Source organism: Coptis chinensis, chromosome 4, assembly GCF_015680905.1.
Source record: "Coptis chinensis isolate HL-2020 chromosome 4, ASM1568090v1, whole genome shotgun sequence".
NCBI classification, from domain to species: domain Eukaryota; kingdom Viridiplantae; phylum Streptophyta; class Magnoliopsida; order Ranunculales; family Ranunculaceae; genus Coptis; species Coptis chinensis.
The window spans coordinates 62,023,216-62,031,249 of NC_141459.1; positions in this window are offsets into that span (position 1 = coordinate 62,023,216).

The following is an 8,034-nucleotide window of genomic DNA, read 5'->3' on the forward strand; positions in this document are numbered from 1 at the left end:
TTCTCATTTTATGTCTCACTGGCTTCGCATCCTCCCTCATGTGCAGGCGATGACACGCAAACTCCGGGTCTAACCCGGTAACATCCTCTATTCCCCACGCAAAGACGTCTCCGTTTCTCCTCAAGCAGTGAACCAATTTATCCCTCCATTCTCCTGTAAGACTCGACCCTATCGATGTGAACTTCTCCTCCTCACCCTCTCCCAAGTTTACTATCTCTATCTCATCTAAAGTCGTGGGATCCTCCTCGACCTCCCCTCCCTCCCCCACGGCCCCGCACTGTAATTGCTATGCTGGCCTTTTTCTAGAGCCCGTCGACTCCTCTTTTGGTCCGCGGGCCATCCTCTTGATTGTATTTTGATGACTGTTCTTGGATGCCACCTGATCTCCGCGGACCTCATATATTCCCGTTGGAGTGGGGAATCGGATAACTTGATAATAAGTTGACGGCACCGCCCTCATCTCATGTATCCATCTCCTTCCCAAGATTGCGTTGTATTGAGAATTGGAGTCGACCACCATGAACCTTGAGAATACTGTTACGGGCCCCGTTGTTACCGGCAGCAGAAGTTCTCCCATAGGCTCTGTCACACTCCCATTGAATCCGTATAAATTTGTCCGCGGAGGCCTAAGTTGCCCCGGGTTGATCCCCATCTCCTCAAGAGCTCCTCTGAATAGCAGATCAACGGCGCTACCGCCGTCTATCAGTACCCTTTTGACCACATAATTGCCCATCGCCACTGTAATGACCAACGCATCCTCGTGTGGCGTATCCACGCCTCGGAGGTCTGCCTTGGAGAACGTGATTTTCTCCCCCGCTCACTGATTCTGCTCGATATCTCTGTCCGCCATGGGTCTCGTTGACCTGCTGGATACTCGCCGTCCTTCTCACCTTATCTCGGTGGGCATTGTGACTCAGCGCTTCCCCGCTGAAGATAACATTTATGGTCCCCAATATCCGTCCCGCGGCAGGCCCGGGCTCCCGGTTTGGGTTTTCCCCCACGAATTCCCTCAGCATCCCCTTCTCTACTAACCTCTGAACTAACCATTTCAAGGCATAACAATCATTGGTCTCGTGATTGCGCACTTGGTGATATTCACAGTAGGGCTTGTTTGGCATTTCCGCTGGAACGGTTCGCGGCCCTTCATATCCCTGCACATTCTTAATCAGCGGTAGTATCTCACTCAATGGTTTCACCAACGGGACGTGCTCCACTTCGCGGTATGGCTTCCGCTCCCTTTGCTCTCTCCGAGCTATCTCCCTTCCTCTTTCTGGCCTCGAGGACCTCCTCGGCTATTTCCCTCGGCCTTTCTGCGTTCACTCCCTTTTTCTACCGCCGATACTGTCTTGGCTCCTTTCTTCGACTCCTTCTGCATGGTGTCTTCATATCTTATATACTTCTCTACCCTTGGATATAACTCGTGCAGTGTCGCTATCTCGTTCTTTGCCACGGACTGGTGAACTGCCGTTCCAGGTTGCAGCCCCCTTTCGAATGCTATTACCGCCGTCCTCTCATCCAGATTTTCTACATTTAGGGTCTCTGCCTTGAAGCGACACAGGTACTCTCTGACCGATTCCGCGGACCTTTGTCTGACGTTGAATAGGGCCGCGAAATCCACCACCCTCCTTTTCTAATGTATAAAGTGATCAACAAACGCCTGCTCTAACTCTTGGAAATTGGTTATGCTCTTCGAAGGCAACCGGTAGTACCAGTCGGAAGCTCCGCCCTTAAGACTGGCCGGGAACATCATGCACCGCAGTCCATCGTACCTCGCCTCTTGCCAAAGAGGCATCTGCTGTCTGAAATGGTGGATGTGATCCGCCGGGTCCCCCGTTCCATCGTATCTCTCGAATCTCGGCTGGTTAAAGCGTTTTGGTACCTCCGAAGTCCATATCGCATCTGCAAGTGGGTTGCGGTTCAGCCCCGCCACCACTTGGCTGGCCGCGCCTGTTTGGACCCTTGTCTGATGAAGGTTCGCCACTCGGTCACTGTTGATCATTTGTTGCACTTGCTCAGCCGTTAACCCGGTCACCGGATTATCCACCAAGGTTGGTCCTTGTTCCCCTTCGTCCTCCCCCTTTTCATTCTCTGTTTCTTCCCCTGTTTCTTCCTCGGTCCCCTCCTCCACCCTTTCCTTCTCTCTTCTCAGCTCCTCATTTTCCTCCCTCAGCCTTTCAATCTCTTCCCGCATAAGCCGCGTCTCCTCTTCTGCTCTTCCCTCCTCTCGTCCTTCTCCTTCTTCTACCTCCGCTTCAGGCATCTGTTCTGGAACCCTTATCTTTCGTGGCCTCCCCGCCGCCTTCTTTGGTGGCATTTCTACTTTCCCCACAGACGGTGCCAAATGTTACAACCTACACTCTCAAGAGGCCGTTCACTACCCCTCCCTCACTATTCTCTCTCTCAGCTTTCTTTTTTCTCTCTCTCTCCCTAGGTCCCTCCCACCCCTTAGGTTAATGAATCCGCCCCCTTTTTTCTCACCCACTATTCCCCTTTATACCTTTCTTTCCATACATCCTGGCCTTCCACCTGTCCCTCCATCTCGCGGTCCTATTAGCTCCATGTGTAGGGTTTCCGTCACACACCATCTTTCATCATCCCCGATCGGTGGATCGCGGACTTCGGCTTCTGCTTTTGCCCAACCCACTACTCCTATTCAGTTGATTCATACGGCCACTACAGCGCCCCTTTTGCGAGATAAAGGAGCAAAGGTTGGTTGCTAAGAAGTTCTATGATTAAAGGCCAAGATTCAAGGAGAAAAAGCTTTTTTAAAGCCCGGTCATAGCTGAAAAGTAAAAGTCAACGCGGGTAGAAATAGTGCACAAAAGTCAGCAGAACTTCCAAAGGCCATATCTTTGGACTCAGACCTCAGAATTGAGCCTACCTTATGTCAAAACGACCAACTTTGAAAGAGCTTTCTAATGGTTCAAGATTTGACCCGATCAGAGGAGCATAAGTGGACAAAAAAGCTATTGAAGTAATTTCTAGCTGAAAACCCCTTTGTGGACTGAAGTAATGAGGTTTTAGGCTCGATTTTTCTGACCCAAAACATGGCTCCAAGCCCATGCACGAAATTGTGGATCTAGTCTCTTCTATATAAAGAGACTAAGACTTAGCTCTTAAGTTAGTTAGTTTTTACTTAGTTATAATTGATAAAATTAGTTTTCATTCCAATTAATTAGTTTAGAACAAAGAAATGAGTTTTATTTAGAATCAGATTTAGTTTTATAATAAAGAATTAGTTTTTCATTTCAACTTAGTTTTATGATTCAATTCTTATTTAGCTTAAGTTTGTCTTAAATTCATAATTAGTTTTTCTTAATTTCATTTCATAAATTCAGCTTTAAATCCAGTTTAATTTTTAGACTATTGTTCAGTTAGATTTATAAAGTTAATTACTTATTCAATAATGACTTGTTCTTATTGTTCTTGTTTTAGAAATGATATTATAATGATTCAAGACTAAAACCTCCATTAGAGGGGGGGGTTTGAGGAAGCCTTGATGATGACTTGATTTTTGTTAGTATAGATATAGTTGTAATATTATATTCTACTCTAGAAAGTAATTAGTTCACCATGAGAATGGGTTTGATTACTTCATATGCTAGTTATTAGTTGGTAGAGATTACCACAAATAATTAGGGATTATAAATACTCAACCTTTACGTGAAAATGTAAAGATTAGGATTACAACGTATTCTATGCTAGTTTATTAAGTCGAATTAAGGTGGAATAAAATTCCCCTAATTCCTCCTCATATTGTCAATTTAGTATTTTCGTAGTTTGATTTATATCATCTTGATTGTTGATTCACCATCGTAGCTAAATTCAATTTCATTACTCTCACGACTTTGTTAGCTTACACGAACTAGGAAACTTCACATCTAAACGAACTAGGAGTGGAACGAATTCTCTACTCCAAATATATTGCATTGATAACGAGAGTAGATAACTTTGATATATAAGCTCGAAAAAAGTTTTAGTTTTACTTACATTTGAGTTTTATTACTTATTTGTAGGTAAAACTATCGTTTTACATTTTATCAAATGGCGTCGCTGCCATCTTAGTTGTGTTTAGTTTCATTTCCTTTAGTAGTGTTAATCCCACCAAAGTCCCATTAAACCCACTCACCCTTGTTTGGTTATAACTGTGGTTGTTTGCTTCAGAACTGATTTTTTTTGCAGGAATACACTAAGCGCACCTTGCGCCCTTGTAAGCAAATTTGGAGCGCACCCCGCGCCCAAAGTTCCTGGATATCGGCCAAGGCACGAGCGCACCATGCGCCTTTGAAAGACAAATTCAGAGCGCACCCCATGCTGAATTGTTTGGACCTCGAGTCAGGCACGAGCGCACCCTGCGCCTTGGAAGGAAAAATCAGAGCGCACCCCGCGCCCTATTATGAACCGCCCGATTTCCACAGGTTAGTACAAACTCCCATTTCTTCAAGTTATTCAGTGTTTCTAACTTGTTAAATACACTGAGCTCGTGTATACAAGACGCTATTCATAAGCGAAGTAAGGATGCATTCAGGTACTTCTTTCTTCCACTCCTCGCCTCTCCTGTTAGAGGATTTATACTAGCATATCAGGATTGTTTGATTGTTGTCGTATTTCTTTAATATTGGACTTAGCCTTGCATGAGATTATGGTCAGGTAAAAGATAAATGTCTAACGTAATCAATCGTCAACGTCAACACACACGCCTATCTAGTATACCACACTACACACCTAACTAGTATACCACATACTACACCTGAAATAATGGTTGAAGAAAGAGAGACTCCTCTCTCTGACTTTTACAAAGCCTTGAACGATAGCCCAAAATCATGCATCGTTCTTACAGATCCAGTGGGGGATTTCCGAATCCCCCCGAATATATTTAATTTGTTACCAGTTTTTCATGGGTTAGACCATGAAAAACCTTATCAGCATATGCGTAGGATTGAACAAGTTCTTACCACATTCCATCATCCTATGGTAGGTGCGGAACAAATTAAATTGAGGGTGTTTCCTTTCACCCTAGCCGATAAGGCAGCGTCTTGGTTAACTGCCCAAACGCCTAATTCTGTGGACTCATGGGCCAAACTTGTTCAATTGTTTATGGAACATTTTTACCCACCACTGAAGATAGATGAAATACTTTCCAAGATTCATTTTTTCCTCCAGAATCCTCATGAATCCTTTTCAGAGGCCTGAATCATTTTACTGATCTTCTTATAGAGTGTCCACACCATAACCTTGCGAAAGACACGTTAGTTCGTGCCTTTTTCAAAGGACTTTTACACCACCATAAAGAGGTCCTGGATATAATGAATGGGGTAGTTTCCTCAATAAAGGACCCCAGAGGCTTATAGGTTTTTAGAAGATCAAACAAAGCGTAATAATAACTGGGGGGTAGTGACGATATCCCCCGCTCCGCTAGTTCTTCTTCAATAGTTAAAGCTACCAGTATGTTTGAGGTTAAATCCGATCCTGAGCTTAAAACTATAATTGAATCCCTCACTAAAAAGGTAGAAGTTATTTCTGTTCAACAAAAGCCTACCCTTGTCATGAATGTTAACTCTATTCCATGTAATTTCTATTGGAGTCCTGCGCATCCCGACTCCTATTGTTCTCTAGTTTATGAACAACCATCCGCACAACCGAACAATGTTTGTTCCATTAATAGCGAACCTAACGCACCTTGGAGACAAAACCCCAACTTCGGTTGGCGAAATAATCAACAAGTTACACCTCTAGGGTTTAATAATCAAAATGTCAGGCCAGCAAACAACTACAACCAAGCTCCATCGAGACAAGGACAAGGACAAGGACAAGGTAATTATAATAATTATAACAATAATAATTATAATACTAATAGAGGTATCGTTCCGGTTAATAATAACTATCACGACCCACCCATTAATAATCAACGTGACATAGTTCCTGTCATACAACCTGTAACAACCACGCCTCCACAATCGGATCGTTTCGACGCCTTTATGCAAACCCAACAACAGATTTTACAGTCCATCCAACTTTCTTTACAGCAGCTAACCATAGAAAAAGTACAACCAAAATGTGTGTTTCCAGGTCAAGTGATACCTTAAAACACCAAACACAACCTTTGAGGTAAACGATAATACTAGTAATGAAAATAGAAACGTAGATGAGTTAAATGCTATCACCACTCTCCGTTCTGGCAAAGTGGTTGATAACGTAGTAAATACGCCCATTGTTACACCACCTATAAACATAACAAATGAAACATTACTAGATACCGAAATAGAAACTAAAGATCATACCCCTGTAGAGGTACCAGTTAAACCACAACCTAAGAAACAAAAAGCCAAGGTTAAACATCCGGTTGATCCATATGCTCAATATAGAGAGAAATCATCGTTTCCCCATAGACTAGCCATGTTAAATAAAGATACAAATTTTGACAAGATTAGGGAAGTTTTTAAAAATCTAACGATAAACTTACCTTTTCTTGAAGTAATTAAAAAGTTACCACAACATGTTAAGTTTCTCAAAGAGTTGTGCACTACTAGGCGTAAGACAAATATTCCTAAAGACATATTTTTAACTGAACAGTTTCCAACTTTATCCGAATATAATGGAATCGTTAAGTACAAGGACCCTGGTCGTCCTACTGTACAATGCACATTAGGAGATTCCCACACGACGACCGCACTATTAGACCTAGGGGCGAGTGTTAACTTACTCCCTTATTATTTATATAAACAAATAGGTCTACAAGAGATGCAACCTACTAAAATGACGTTGCAATTAGCTGATCGATCTATTAAGTATCCTAAGGGTGTGGTTGAAAATGTGCTTGTTAAGGTTCAGGATTTCTATTATCCGGCTGATTTCGTTATCTTCGATACCGAAGTCACTAACGACTCTATTCCTATCATCTTAGGGCATCCTTTCTTGGCTACTGCCAACGCGCTCATAAACTGCTGCAATGGTTCGATGTCCTTGTCCTTTGACCATCTTTCTATTGAGGTCAATGTTTTTAAAACGAGGCAACAGTTACCTGATATGACTATCAATTGAGAAGTTAGCATGATTGAGAGCTTAGTTCAAGATTATTTCAAAACCATGTTTTCTTATAATCAGATGCACAAATTCCTTACCTTTGGAAGTTCCAACTTCGACGAGAACTCCCTGGAAGTCGAGGAAGATTTCTTTCGACTCTTTTGCAACTTTGCCTTGCCACCTCGCAAGTCCACCCCAGTCAACATCCATTCATCCCTTGACGCTATAACGGAAGATGAATTTTTCACCCTCTATCCCAATGATTATTTTGATCCACCTATTGAGGAATGTCTTGTATATCTCAAGGCTTCTGATGATCTAGACCTGAGAGCTCTAGCTGAGCCCCATTCATCCACCTCACATCATCATGTCACTCATTCATCTTCCATCACCAATTTTCCCCACCTTCCACCTTTTCAAAGGAACCTTGAGTTTGCACTTGACCCTCTTGCTTCTCCTATGCTTAATGATTTTCTAAATCCTCTTAATACGGAAATAATTCCCAAGGAAAAGCCGTTTGACACCTTCATTTTCAGAATTGAGACAGTTCCTACCTACACCATGAATGAGTTTTGTACTAAACCCACATTCTCATTTTTTCCATTCTTTCCTTCTAAATCTTATCCATATCCAACATATCTTCCACAAACATCCATTTTCTCATGATCATTCACTTGGATACCCTTTCATTCAAAGCTGAAGAAGAAGGTGCATGCTCGGCTACGTTCTAGGTCTATTAGACTTTGCTTTCATTTCACTAAGTTACGTCGTAGAAAGTATTGTAGAAAGTATTGGTTCTTGATTGTGTTTGGATGTGTTTTCTGTGATCATTATTTATGGCAAGATCCACAACTATTTCGATTGTTGATATATGGCAAACTATAGGGTATGTATATATATATCTATTTATTTGTTAAAAGTCTCGAGTATCTGACTATAAATGACTCATTTTATTCTTCGGTGTACTCTATTCCAATCATATATTTTGGTAAGTGCACCATTCAGGTAATC